This window comes from Marmota flaviventris, chromosome Y (genome assembly GCF_047511675.1).
Source record: "Marmota flaviventris isolate mMarFla1 chromosome Y, mMarFla1.hap1, whole genome shotgun sequence".
NCBI lineage: Eukaryota > Metazoa > Chordata > Mammalia > Rodentia > Sciuridae > Marmota > Marmota flaviventris.
Genome location: NC_092519.1, coordinates 6,874,074 through 6,890,474, shown reverse-complemented (window position 1 = coordinate 6,890,474; position 16,401 = coordinate 6,874,074).

The window sequence follows — 16,401 nt, the reverse complement described above, 5'->3', positions numbered from 1 at the left end:
ATTTGCATAGTTTTTAAAAAAATATTTTCAGTTGTAGATGAACACAATATCTTTATTTGATTTACTTATTTTTATGTGGTGCTGAGGATTGAACCCAGTGCCTCATATGTGCAAGACAAGCACTCCACCACTGAGATACAGCCCCAACCATAGTTATGTAGTTTTTGATATTGTTTAACTTCCATATAGTTGCATAGTTTTTGATACTGGGATATTCTTTGTTTTGATATTACTATTTTCTACTGTTATTGATTTCTAATTTTATTGTCTTGTGGTGGGGAAAGACACTCAATATGATTTTCTTTTTTTTATTGTTGTTGTTGAGCCTTTTGTGGTCCACATGTCATGTGATCTATTATGCAGAATGTTCTAAGTTCTAAACGGAAGAAAGTGTATTCTGCAATTGTTGGACAGAAAACTCTGTGCATGTTATTTTGGCCTGTTTGTCCTAAGGTGCATTTGAAATCAATCATTTTTGTCTTGACTTTCTGTCTGGATGATCTGTCCATTGGTGAACATGATGTATTAAATTCCCCTATCGTTTTATATTGCAGTCTATCTCTCCCTTTGTTTCTCTCAATATTTGCCTTATGTATTTGACTTATATGGTGTAATTCCCTTTTGTTGTAACTTTTTTTTGCTTTGGGCTTAAAACCTATTTTACCTGATATGTGTGGCTATTACTGCTTTTTTCTTCAGGTCTCATTTGCATATAATTATTTCTTCCATCTCTTCACTTTCAATATATTTATGTCATTAGATATAAAGTGAATTTTTTATCAGCTATATATAGTTGAGTTTCTTTTAAATATGTTCAGAACTTTAGGTCTTCCAATAGAAAAACTTAATCTGTTTATATTCCAGGAAATATTTATAAGTAAGTTCTTAGGTACTATAACTATTGGCAACATGTTTTCTAGTTTTATTCTAGTTCGTTCATTCATTCATTCATTCATTCATTCTTTCTTTCTTTCTTTCTATCTGTCTCTCTTATAAAGTCTTGCTCTTGAAATGATTTGCTGTACTAGAGGTTTTTTGATCCCTTGATTATTTTTTAATCATCTATTATGGCTGTTGATTTTTTTATTTTCTTAAGGCTTACACAAATATTTTTTTTTTTTTAATTATAAGAAACTGTCTTGAAAAGACAGCAATTTACGGTGATTATCAGGTTCAGACATTTTTAAAAAACTTAGAGAAATATATCAATAATAATATTTTATTTGCATTCCATTTCTCCCCAAATTTTGAGTTTTGAAATTATATTTTATATATTTTATGTTGAATAACTGTTACTATATTCATGCAGTTATTATTATTTGTTTTGATTTTAGTTTTCATATTAAAGTAATGATTGGTTTATGCACTATGTTATAATATTAGAGAATTCTGAATCTATCTACATAATCTTGCTTTTTTGTTGTTTTGTGTTTGGTACCTGACTTTGAATCCCGGGGCACTTAACCACTGAGCCACATTCCTAGATATTTTTATTTATTTATTTTTATTTTGAGACAGGATCTTGCCTAGTTGCTTAGGGCCTCGTTAAGTTGTTGAGACTGTTTTTGAAATTGTGATCTTCCTGACTCAGCCTCCTGAGTCACTGGAATTACAGGGGTCTTCCAGTGCATCCAACCATAATTATACTTTCTTAAAAAAATGTGGTACTCAGGGTTAAACCAGAGACTTGTGCATGCTAGGAAGTGTTCTATAACTGAGCTATATTACCAGCCAAAGAATTTGTCTATATATTTAATCTTACCAGTGAGTTTTATCACTTTCCTTGTTTATTCCATTAAGATTTTTATTTCTTTCAGTTTGAAGAGTTCTCTAGCATTTTCTATAGAATAGGGCTGGTAAAGATATATTCTATTAGCTTTTATTTTTTACTAATCCCCTTATCTCTCCTTTATTTCTAAAGGTTAGCTTTGCTAGGTGCAGTGTTTTTGATTGATATGTTTTTCTTCTCCTGTACTGTGAAAATTTCTTCCCACTCTCCATATGTGTAAAATTTCTTTGAAGATGTCTATTGTTAGGAGTATTGGGACATTCTTATATATTATTTATTTCTATTGTCTTATAGTTTTGAACATCTTGTTAATATTCATCTTTGATAGATTGAATTAATATATTTTGGGTTAGACTTGTTTTAATTAAATCGGGTTGATAACTTTGACCTTTCCATACTTAAGTATTTGTATCCTTTTCTAGGTATACCAAGTTTTTGTTTGTTTATTTGTTTGTCTTCTCCTCCCTTCTGTTCTCTTCTCTCTTCCTTCCTTTGAATAAGCTCTCTTTTCTTTTGGCACACTTAACTCATCTTGCAACTATACTTAGTTATACCACTATGCTAGGTTCTATCTCAAATAAGGGTCATATATTTTGTCAAATAAAGGATAGTACATGTCAAGCATCTCCCCTTTGTTGCAGAGATGTATGAAGTTTTAAAGGTTCTTGCACTTATATTCTTGTTTGGTCTCTTATGCAACAATACATGGATATTCCTCCATGTCAGAACTTTGTTCTTATTTGGAGTTATAAGATATAAGAAGCTGGTTTGGCATTAGCAGGAAAGAAAAAAAAGGTTTTTTGTCATGAATGGGTAAAAGGGTTCTGTAGCCTCTTATAATTCAGCAATGTTTAGGACAAAGATTGAAAATGACTTAGAGTATTTTTATACATTGTGTTCTTTTAGCAGATACCCCTTGGGAGTTGCCCAGAAGAGTAGTAACTTATTAGGATCTAAGTTGTGTTGGGTCTTTGCCACATCTTCATCTCTTTCTGTAAATTCATTCTTAATTCACAGGCTTACTTCTGAGTAGGTAATTGTGGAGGAAGATCTTTTTTTTTTTTTGGGGGGGGGCGTAGATACTTTCACTTGAATGGCGCAGTAGTTTGTTTTTTTGTTGTTGTTGTGTTGTTTGCACAGTAGTTTTTGAGTAATTTTTGTACATCTTCAAAACATTCTCTGACATATTTTGAGATTTTTTTATGTTCTCAAACCTTTAGTGCCCAGTTCACTTTCCCACTTCCTAATCTCAGCTTAAAAATGTTATCCCATTCCAGCAGATATTAAATAATGAAAATTTTAAAATAAATGTGACATTTGGCAGCTATGTAAATGCTATAACACAATGAGTATTTTCTCAGAAGAATTTATCTCTTCCTCAGGCACACAGACATCAGACTATAGTGTAATGATGCTTCACTAGGCCAAGGACTTGCCTACAGAGCTATCCTGAAATGTGCAGATGAACAACTCCTCATGACTTGGCACTGGGTATATGGGGAAGAGAGTCAGGCTGAAGATGGGCTTAGAGATGGAGTCAAAGAAACAGAGGAATAAAAACTTAGTGTTTTCATAAAAGTAAGAACAAAAGGATGTTCTAAAAAGTCATTTATAGATAATGCGCCAAAAATATTATTTTGATAGTAATGAGTGAGGGTGAGGTAACAAGAGAACTCTTTAATTTTTCTGGGTTTTATTTTATTTTTTTCCATCTTTTTAAAAATTTCACCTGTCCAACATGACAATCAGCCTCTGCTGGTGCATAATAAATGCATTATGTTTAGAACCACAGACAAAAAGTCAATATTAGCTGTAAACATTTAATTACCAAATTTTCCTAATGATAGCTATTATATTTATCTAGCTCTCACCTGCTGGTTTAGGAGCTTTGTTACTTTTACAAGAACTTGTTCAAATCACTGTCCTTCATGCCACAGTATAATTGAGCTGAAGAGAACAAAACCATTTTATCAAGTATCATAGACATTAACTCCCTATCAATATTACTAATGCAAATATAAATTGCACTTGTGCTATGACTATTTAATTCTACCAACATGATGTGCCTCTTAGTTGCTGTACCAATTGTTTGGCAGACAGTGGATAGATTACTGTTTATATAAATATTCCTGGTATGTCAACTTTCAGAATTAGGTACAAATTTTAACATATTGGATAAAATATTAAGTAGCTAATATTTTTTTCTCAACTTATGAATATTAGAGTTCCAACAAACAATGATTTTCAAAAATTCAAATGAGTATAATTAAAAGTATATTTCTTACCTAATAGAAGCAAAATCACCTACCAAATAGAGAGCCACAGTATTATATGAAATATTTGTAATAAATATTCTGTTTCTATTTATTTCTATAGGTTTACAATTATTTCCATATAATCCAACCTTCTTTTAAAAAACCCAACCTGGGGCTGGGGATGTGGCTCAGCTGTAGAATGCACACTGAGCATGTGCCAGGTTCTGGGTTCAATCCTCAGCACCACATAAAAATAAATAAAATACAAGTATCATGTCCAACTACTTCTAAAAATTAAATAGTAAAAAAAATCCAACTTGCTTAACATAGCTTGCTTTGATGTGTAAGCAAGGTTAAATTTAGTAGCATTTCAGTTTAGTCACATGTAATTATATATTGCATTCCCCATACATAAAGACTTCTAAAAGGATGTAATCAAAGTCTGCTTCCTTATTATTTGAAAAATTCATTAAAATTATCTTTTAGATTGTTTTTTAAACATTTGTAATAGAGAAGTTTCTTTTTTTAAAAAAATATTTGCAAGACATTTTTAATACATATTCCTTTTTTGGTAGGGGTTACTGGTGATTGAACTAAGGAACACTCAACCACTGAACTACATCGCCAGCCCTATTTTGTACTTTATTTAGAGACAGGATCTCTCTAAATGGCTTAGTGCCTCACTTTTGCTGAGGCAGGCTTTTGAACTTGAGATCCTCTTGCCTCCACCTCCTGAGCTGCTGGGATTACAGGCATACACCATTGTGCCTGGCCAATTTTTAATATATATTCTTTTTTTATTGGTTGTTCAAAACATTACATCATGATATATCATCTTTCATACATTTGACTCAATTGGGTTATTCTTGACTCATGCCACTATTCAGGTTTCGTACAGCTTTCATATGATCCATTTTTTATTTTCATTACAATATTTATCTTTGTCTCCTAGCAAATTGGTTTTGTGTTCTGCATCTATATTATTGAATTTATTGAGCACTTTATACAATCTAAAATTTGTTTTTCTATGGACTACAAAAGATCAAAGAAAATAAGATTTCTCTTCCATAATAAATCCAACATAGATACAAAGTCCTGTGAACTCGTGATGTTTATTCCTATTCCCTAGTTAGCCACACTCTTCTCATGTACTTATCAAAAGTCAACTGCTTTTTGTCTTAAACCCAGTAAAAATAGTTTTACTATTCTTTCAAATTATGTGAATTACTAAATCAAATATACACATAAAATCATTAGGAAAAATGTAATTCTATTAAGAAAATTGAATGCTTTGAAAAGTATAAAGGTGAGTCAGAATAACTATTGTCAAGACAGTGTGAGTCAAGTATAATAGGTGATTGAACTAAAGGGATTACAAGTTTCTTAAAGACCAAAGTACTGCTAAAATTCTCTCCTATCTTGGTAAAATAAAAGTGATTACTACAAATATGTTTGGAGTATATAACAAAGACCACATGCAATTCCATCAACTAAGGACCTCCATACTAAAATTAAGGCTTTGATCATCATTACAGTAATTGTATGCTTGTACACATTTTCAAGTGAAATAAAACATATAGTTTTTCATTGAAAATTATTTATTTAATCTTTTTGTATTAAGAATTTAACTCTGCTTCTCAATCAAAATTATAATTCAAGAAAAACTTCACATTTTTGACTCATAAAAAGAAACATAAAGTGTAATGCATTAATAGGTTAAGAAAATCATATTTTACCTTGGAAAATTAACAAAAACAAATACTTCATAAACATTTGCTCTCAGAAAATGCAAAATCACAGCTTTGTTTGTGCTTTCTTTTCTTTGGTATTATCTTTATTTTTGAAAAACAAAATTAATCTATATATACATAAAAGTATGTATGAAACAAATCAAACAGTTTTCATGACTCCATTACCATGTGTGTTTATCTCTATAGACCATTGTTCAGTTTATAACCACAGACACACAAATACACAAAGTTTGCCAATCTCACCTTTCACCTTCTTTCTTAATAGCATGAGTATGCATATCACTGTAAAATGTTGTGTATTTATGTTCATGTCTGTATAGACACTTGAATAGATAGATGCACAGAAGGTTATATTTATAACATATAAACTTTTAAAATGCATTATGTATTTCTTTATATCATATTACATGTATTATAGGAATGCAATTTACACATTGTCTTACCACTATATGTAAAACACACATGTAAATTATAATTTCTTTTGAGATGCTTAGGTTTTTTATTATACAAATTTTATATTAATATTATTATATGTTACTATATAAACATATAATATTACACTTTCTTACTGATAAGTTTATAGGTGCCATTTTTCACCTTTATGAACAATGATGTCATATTTGTGCTTTTCCCCAGGTTGGATTACTTCTGTTTTGGATATTCCTAGCATTGGAATTATTGTCGGGATTTTTAAGATGCCTGTATGATTTTTTATAGCCCCATTTTTATCCAATACATGATCTTGGTTCTCCTTCACCACTGGCTTCAAGTTACCATATTGTATAAGGGTAGAAATATAGCCAGGAAGTGAAGGGGTCAGGGAATGGGAACCACAGGATTAGGGGAGCCTACACATTCTTCCCTTCCATTTTCCAACTCATCAATCACTCTCTGCATATAAGAGTATTAGACATAATATTTCTAAACTGCCCCCTCATCCCACCCAGGTCCTAGCCTCCAGTCTGTCCTGTCAGCAGCAAAGGTCACATTCAGTTTCAGTCTACATGTTCATTTCCCTCTGAGATCCTCTATTTTTTCAATCTGACAAACAAATAAAAAGCCACATGCAGATCAAACAGCTCCCAGTGTTGCAATCCCACTCAGTAGCCTTGCTATGTTGGAAGCAAGTTGCTTTTGACTGATACCTTGGACCACTTCCAAGGATCCTTTGATGTTTCTGCCTCCAGGGAATAAACACCATTTGTAATAAAGCAGCATTGCTTCACCCTACCCTGCTAATGTGTGCCTTTTAATTAGCCCAGGGTCACATACTCTCTTAGATAACACAGTGCATTTCTCACATTATAAGATGTAAAATCCCAAATTGTGGAACAAGGGAACTAATGATCTTTGAACTAAACAGGCTGGAATTTTTGTTTTGAGAGGGATATACCAGTAACCATCTGGGGTTATTTTAAAGCCTTCATCTATCTTCCCAGCAGCTTCAATTTAACAATATTAATGCTGGCTGGTTCTTATTTTAGTTTCAATCCTATCAAACCAAGAGCAAAGGTTAATTTCTTTTCTGGCCTTTGTGCTTTGGCAAGTTAACACACTGAATATTAAATGAATAAAAATGACTAATCATTGCCTTTCTTTATATGTTCAAAGAGAGTTACCATGAGAACAAATATTATAACCTTTCTTTTCTGTTCTTTAAATAGAACCATTAATAATAAGGGGTAAATGAAAGTATACAACAATGCAATGTTTTTCCTTCATGCTAATTATGTTGTCAGCTTCCTGTCTGATTATATAACTGGCTGTGGCAGCAGCCCATATCGTAGTCTGTAAAGGTACTGTGTTTAGTTTGTGTGTATAATGTTCCTGAAAAGAGCACCAGTTTTGTAACAGGATTCATTTTTCAGAGAATTGAGTGTCAAAATATACCAGTGTAAAATTTCCTGGTCATGGCTAGCTACAAAACAGGACAAATGTGGGGTTTTAAAGTTTAGAAGTAATTACTTTTTTCTGATCTACTCCAGTATTTTTCAAATTTGAGAGCACTTGTGATCAATAATATATATGCATACCTATCTCCATGAGACATTGCCACAAGCATCCTGGATAGTCATATTTGGTGATTAATTGGTGTCTTAAACACAAGATGACGAAGCTGCAGTTTCCAAGCAGGGCTTCATTCATCATGATCGTATTTTTAATTCTACAGAATATTTAATTCAAGTATTTATCTATTTTTATGTGTGAGTGTTAAAAGTTGCATAACAAAAATGAAATTATGATATCATATCTAATTCCTTTAATTTATGTAGATGGCCTTAAGTTACCTTCAGCTCAACCAAAGTTTAGAAGGTTTTCTTCCTTGCCTAAAGTCTCTAACCTCCTTTTTCTTAGGGCACTTACTTTAGAAACATGAAAGTTTTTGTTCTTTATCTGATCTTTTGAGATGTAAATCTTCTACAACCCAGAAATTTTTCTCACACTTTTGGGGTAAATCCTTTGACAATTAATCATTAAGAAATATAAGACCCTCTCTGTGTCCAGGTTTCTATGGAAGGACAGGAACCTAAATCTGTAAATTGTTACTACACACACAGATAGGCTAATTATGTTGATAAACCCTATGACCACCAAATCCGGCACACCTGCCATTTAAAAATATAGTCTTTACCCATGTTGTTATAGTCTTGAAAGAAAGCTTACCTGAAGTTTTTGTCTGTTTCTATGTTTTGATATTAGGGATTGAATCCAGGGTTGCTTAACCACTGAACCATATTCCTTTTTTATTTTTATTTTTTTTATTTTCAGATAGGATCTTATTAAGTTTCTTACAGCCTAACTAAGTTGCTTAACCTGGCTTTGAACTTGTTATCCTCCTGCCTCAGAGGTTGGAATTACATGTAGGTTGCAATGCAATCAGCTTAATGGAATTGCTTTTATCAATTATAAGGTGGAATATAATTATTACTTTTTTTTTTTTTTAACTATGAGTTCAGTGCCCTGATACTGGGTCTTTGGAACCAATCAATGACCAGTTCTTACTAATTTTAACAATCTCACTACCTATTTTTAATAATGTGTTTAGAAACATATGACATTTTCTATTTCATAGAACCTAAAAAATAGAAAATTTCCATTTCTTTTTACAGTAAGGAATGTTTCTGCCTTATAAATACAAGAGTTTCTCTTTGCCTATTCAATCATCAGAAAGATGACCCTGATAAATTTGTTTTCTTCTGATAATTTGAATAGACATATTCTAGATTAGATGATGTATGTAGTTCCCTTTTTTCTTTAAAATAATTAATGTACCCATTATAAAGTGGATTAGGTAGAAAATCAATCCTAGGGTTTCATTCTTAATATGTTACTTTTCCATAATACTGATATAATTGAATATATATAATATATATATATATATATATATATATATATATATATATATAAAATATATATATGAATATATATATTATATATATATATATATATATATATATATATATATATATATATATATATGGACAATTTATGAAGATTTGCAAAGGTATATGTTATTAAACATGTTCATTTTTTATTAATGAATTTAAATTCAATAATTATATTTAAATCTTGGCTTATTACATAAGCAAGTACAGAAATAGATATCTTTTTTTTTCAATTTCATCTCAAATTTGACTCCAAGAATTAAAAAAAAAATAATATTTAAAACTCACATTCAAATATAGGCTCACCACATGAAATTGAAATTCATATAGGTTTAATGACAAATGAGTATGAGTTAGACAATTCTTTAATTCTGTAAATAATATAATAGGCAAGGCTCTTTTTTAATGTGTATTATATAACCTGGCTAACTGATATGTTATCTTGTTAGACTCTATGAAAAGCACTTTATGGAAACCCAATTTTTTTATCATCTGACATCAATAACAGAAGATAGATGTATGTACATGAGGAATAATATATACACTTTACAAAAAATATATTTTGCAAAAAATTTACTCATGTACTTTTAAAATTCTAATAAACACCTCTATTTTATAGCAATCATTTATAATTATATTAATAAAAAGAAGCCCTCCCAAGATGAAAATCCCAGAGGAAAATTACAAGTAGAGAATTTGAGAAGCCAAGGTAGGAAAGATTGTTAAGTGAAAAGTCAGTGCTATAAAATTACATAGAAAGGTTATATATGAAAACAACTAAAAGTGTCAGTTGTATTTGAAAGACTTATACGCCAGTCTCTGAGGATCTAATGTCCTATGCCTGAACCCTACTACAGTAGTTATAATAATGTTATCTATTGGCATATGCTTCCTTGTCTAAACCCAAATATGCAGTTTTCCAAAAGATACTTATAAACTATTTACAATACTTCCTATTTGGTGAGTAACAAAAAGGAGGATAACACATTTTCCAAGCTATTTAACTTATATGAAAAACAGAAATCAATACATCAAATTAAGAGCACATGCAGACAAATATATGGTTACACATTGTCAAAAGTATCATAAAAATGTTAAGTTTTCTATAATAAAAATATTAGTTAAAATATTATTCATTTGTTGTTCACAGCGTGTCTTTTTAATTTGAAAAAATGAAAGGTGAAAAGATGAGTAAGCAAAGAGAAAAGATAAGAAGACAAAATTATAGCAAAACATTAATGGAACTAATAAGACCCACATGAAGATAAAGAGACAACAGGAAAATGGGGAAATTATATTTGCAAATCACATACCCATCAATCTGATACACAATTTGACCTAAGTTAATAAAATAAAAATAAAATAACCTATAAATTATTAAGATATACTAAAGTAAGTTTTGTTTAAGAAAATTACATCTGTTTAAGTAATGATATTCAAGGTATAAGATGTTTGGGCATGTAGGAAAATTATTGCTTTTCCTATGAATTCACAGATAAAATAATCATAACATCAATTATATGTTATAATGAACATTATACTCATATAATCAATTATATATTCTATAATCATTGTTTAACCATTCTGCATCTAAAAATTCTCAAAAAGCATAGAAAATAGGCAATCTATTTACCTCCTGGTTGTGTTTCTAGGGATTTAGAAATAACATATAATTGGGGATATGAATGAATATTTATATGAGAATGACCAGGCTTATTTATAATAGCTTATAAAAAAAAGAACATAGTATAAATATCTTATATGATATTATTAACTATGGTGATTAATTTGTTGGATATTAACTCATGTAAGTAATCTGGGGTTCATATAAGTAAAAATTTCAAGAATAAAATTTTATATTATAGACATGCATTTGTTGTATAAGCTATGTCATGGGAAAAATTAGAGTTTCAAAGGATCTAAAAATATATAGATTATGGATTGATGATTATATATTTACTCATAACACGTTTGAGACAACACCAATATGTTCTAACAAATATATAGATGTAGAAGAAGAGTGACCTCAAAATATATAGCTTTATCTGGTTAGTGGCCCATGTGGAAATTTTAGATTTCTATGGAGGACTGGGTAAATTTTGTACATATTTTATAATAATCCCCTGGATAATTCTTACTAACATAATAAGCTGAATTTTACATTAAATGTCTAAGTCACCAGTTTTATTAAATATTACTGATGGAAAATTCAATTATGTAATTTTTCTCTCATTTTTTCCATTTAAATATTTGTTAGAGTTTAATCAGAACTTATTATAATTGTATTAACTTATTGGTGGCTACTTTACTTTTCAATTTATAATTACTTAACTGTTTAATGACTCTTTACTATGTGAGTATATAGTTTGATATAAAAATAGGGAAATTCATTTGTGATACAATTATGGGAGTAAAAATAACTAAGGCTTTTATGCTACTTTTTCAATATACCAGGAAAAGAAAATCCAGAAAAAAATTATTTCTAGATGAAGAAATAAAGGTGCAAGGAAACCAAAATACATGTACAATTAACTTTAAAAAAAGGAGAGAAAGAGAGATAGACACTGGGAGTGCCAAAATAATTATCCTTCTCACTTCCAATTAATTCCCACCCTAATAATACAGCCTTTGAATTAGTTTTATCACTTTTCCTGTTTCCTTATTTTTATTTATTTATTTATTTATTTATTTTTTGATAATGGAGATTGAAGTCGTGGGTGCTTAACCACCAAGTCACATCCTCAACCCTTTATATTTTTCATTTGGAGAAAAGGCCTGGCTAAATTGTTTAGATTCTGGCTAAGTTTCTAAGGCTGGCCTTGAACTTGTGATCCTACTTCTTCAGCCTCCAGAGTCTGAGATTTCAGCTGTGTGCCATTGTACCCAGCTGTCAATTTCCCTTATATTATTTTCTCTTCTTATCAAAGTCAGTCAGTAAATTTCTTATCACTTGAAGGCTGAAATCTCACTGCACATTCTATACTGCATGACTCTGGACTACCTGGCTTCAACCTGTGTCTCTAGTTGTAATCATTATTCCAATCAACTGATCAGAAACTGTTCTAGCATATGGCAGTAGAACACCACTCCCTACTCCTGCTAAGTCATCTCACAGGGTTGATATTCTTTGTCTATATTCTAGTACCATCTATTGCTTATCTATTCACCATAGTCTCAGTAATTGCTGAAACTAGTAGTTCTTTGCCCAAATACACAAGTCAGGACATGTATCTAGACAAGTTCTATCTGAAATATGGAGATACATATTAAATTTGTATTGGAAGTGCACTTGACACTCAGGTTATTAAGTGACACAAAAAGGTAGATGAAAAAAAAAATAGAAGTTACTCTTTTGCAAATTTTTGGTTCTTGGCTATAACAAAACATTGCTTTAACTCCCATTGTCTTTTCCCAGTTGAATCAGCCATATTTGTACACTAGAATTTTGAAATGAATTCTTAATGAATGATAAACATTTTCTGGGATCAATGATATCTTGTTTTGGTCCCCATATGTATATATACCTCCAAAACTTAATACAGGTATATCAGCAAGTCAAAAGCTCATTGTATACCATGTTGATATCAGGTTTCAATCACACTTTATCTAATTACATTTCTGGAGGTATCCAGTCTTTCCTATACCAAACCATTGAATAGATCTTCAAACATTTTGTGTATAGTATATTTATAAGTAGCTGCATAGTAACACAGTGTTATGATGAGAAACTTAATGTAAAAACAAAAGACTACCATGACAGGAATACATTCTCTTTGGATCAGATATTTTCAGTGTTGACATCAACTCTTTTCTTAGATATATACATTCTTCATGGACTTTTCCCTTTTTCATCAATAGCTATAGTTTTATTGCTTTCTTTCATAAGAGTTACAAATATATAAATCATAAAAAATGATTTATAGAAGAACATCTTCAAACTAGTGAATATTCTGAAAAGTTTGACTGACTCACTGACTTATAACAATTGGGTGTTCCTCATTAATCCTTAATCAGGTAGATGTTTTTTCCTGTTATCTAAGCTTTGGCTTTAGAAAAAGATATGTCTTGTGTGTGTGTGTGTGTGTGTGTGTGTGTGTGTGTGTGTATTTTATTTGGATACTGTTATGGTTTGAATGTGGGGTGCTCCCCAAAAGCTCACATTTGACACAATACAAGAGGCTTTAGAGGGGAAATGACTGGGTTGTGAGAGCCTTAATTCAATTAGTAAATTAATCTGATGGGATTAACCAAGTGGTGACTGAAGGAAAGTGGGCTGTGTCTAGAGGAGATGGGCATTAAGGATGTTACTTTGGGGTACATACTTTGTATCTGGTGAGTGGAGTCTCTCTGTCTGCTTCTCATCATCATAGGAGCTGCTTCCCACTGCCACACACTTCCACCATTATGTTCTTCCTCACTTTGAGCCCTGCAGAATGGAACTGCCTTATGGATTAAGACCTCTGAAACTGTGATCCCTCAAATAAACTTTGATCCTCTACAATTATTCTGCTTTGGTCTTTCAGTCAATGCAGCAAAAAGATGCCTAAAATAACATTAATTTTAAAAATAAATATATAATACTACTGGAAGAAAAAAAATTGAAAAGCTTCAATTCAAATCAATAATCTAAATCTATTAGAGTTGTCAATGATATATTTTAGAGTTATACGACTTTTAGCATCCAACATGGGTACAGATATCCTGTGCTTCATTAAGTTATTCATTTAAAGCATATTGTAATTATGTAGTTGTATGTTGTTTTCTTCTCAGATAATTTGCATTTTTCAAGTAGATGAAGAAAGCCTAAAATTTACAAATAATATCCAAGTTATGCTTACTCCTGCTTCTTTATGTGGAGACTTAAAATATGTTGTATAGCTGAGCAACTAAATAACCATTCATAAATACCATCAATACTGTTTACTCTCAAATCAATGAATGTTTTCTAAATATAAATTTTTAAGGGCATAGAAATATGGAACACAAAATACATAGAAATATGGAACACAAATGGAAAGTAGTTTTTTTGTTCCAGCTAATAAAGCAGACGTAAAATAGGTATATACAGAACAGGATGGAGATTGCTCAAATTTGTGATTCACTGGACCTCAGTTCATGTGTTCTCTAAGCTGATAAGTGAAAGGGACATGCATCACTATAAAAGCAGGAAAGTCCAGAAATATAAAATTCTGTCTACTTTTTTTTTTTTAAACAGGCAGCTATCTCAGCTCTTAGTGAATTATAATACAATGTGTTTCTAACTGTAGTCACCAACTGACATTCATCCAAGGTGACTTTTTTTTTTGCACCAAGCAAGTTGTAACAACCTAGAGATTACAAGATAGTGATTACAGACATTTGAATTATGCTGGGATTGCACATATCTCACTATAGGCATTTATAAGAGGAACTCACATCCAGGCTTGGCAGTGAACACATGTAATTCCAGCTACTCAGGAGGCCTAGGCAGGGGGATCTCAAGTTTGAGGGACATCAGCAACTTAATGAGATCCTAAGCAATTTAGTGAGACCCTATCTCAAAATTTAAAAAGTGCTCCTATTTTCAACCCCAGTACACACACACACACACACACACACACACACACACACACACACACACAAAAGAGGAACTCATAGTGGGTAAAAGTTGAAAGTGAAAACCTCTTGTGTCATATAATACTTAAAGATGCATGAAGTCCCTGAAAGATGTTTTTAAATAAATCAATTTGAAAAGAAACCATATTATGTAACCCCAAAGTAGACATAACAAATTACATATTATTAATTAGTAACATATAATCTTTTTTTTAAAAAAAGGCTTCAATTCAAATCATTCAATAATCAGCATCACATGTCCTTAATAATAGTATAAACATCCATCTGGACTTTGGAGTACAGGTCAAGAGGATCTTATGGTGCCCCAAATTAATGAGTTGATTGTTGAACTCTGGAATGCTACTGAAGAAATAGAAAAAGGGTTCAAAACTCTTACTGTCAGAGATAGGATATGTGGACTCAGGAATCTGAGGAGGTAACTATTTCCCAAAGGGAAGCAAGTATTTCATATTTTCAAAACTGGTATAGGTAAGCTTCCACTTGCTGCCTGAATATCAGCCCAGCATAAAGGATTTTTTTAAAAAATAATATATCATAGTGTTCCATGAAGATCTAAAACTGAATCTTAGCTGACTGAATGTATTTGGTTACCTCTTGCTGTCAGGGGCATTTTGAATTCCTAGAAAAGAGTTATTTTAGAATACCATTAAACAAACTCAGAAAACTGCTGGCTTCTCTGCTGAATGATGCAGCTGGAGAGAAGAGACTAACAAATTTCAAGAGGCAGACAAAGCCCTAGCAGCTAGGCATCACAGTTTTCTTTGCTCCATGATCTTTTCTTTTTTCATTGCATATTCTGCTCAGAATTTCTTTACCCTAAGGATTGTAAAAATAGAATAGTAAAATTTCTAGTCCATTGATGGTTATTTGGATGCCCTAATTACTATTTTTCAGTTTACAATAAATACCAACAGTAAATGGAGTCATTGTTGCCAATAGAGAAAACTTCTATTTGAACTGATAATTATCATCTTGCACTTTATCTCTGCTCTGCTTAGTCAATCCTGTTTCTCTAGCTTACTTATGCCTATTTATGTAAATAGTAATAAACTTTGTTTAAAATAGTAGACATTCAATAAGTTCTATCAAAAAGGCTGACATAAATATCGAACTGTTTGTAATTTATCAGTTATAGGAAAGTATAAACTATTTGTCATAACATATATATTTGGTCTATTTTACTTTAAATTAAAAAAAAAATCTGTATCAAATTGCATACAACATCTGCTATTGAAATTTTTAAGAGTTTAGAAAATAAATACAAAATTATTACCAAAAGTAATGTTTACGATTTTTATGTATTAGTCTGCAAATAAAAGATATATTGTAGTGAATTAATTGATCTTTGATATATAACATGATATACTCTAATAAATTTAAAGTAACTTTATTTATTCATTGTAATCAGTTATACATGACAGTAGAATGCTCTTTAATTCATTGTACACAAATGGATTAGAATTCTTCACTTCTCTGGTTTCACCCAAAGTATAGTCACACCATTCATGCAGTCATACATGTACCAAGGGTAATGATGACCATCTCACTCCAAATATTTTTTTATCCCCAGGCACCCTCCCACCCTCCCCTTTGCCCCATCCAAG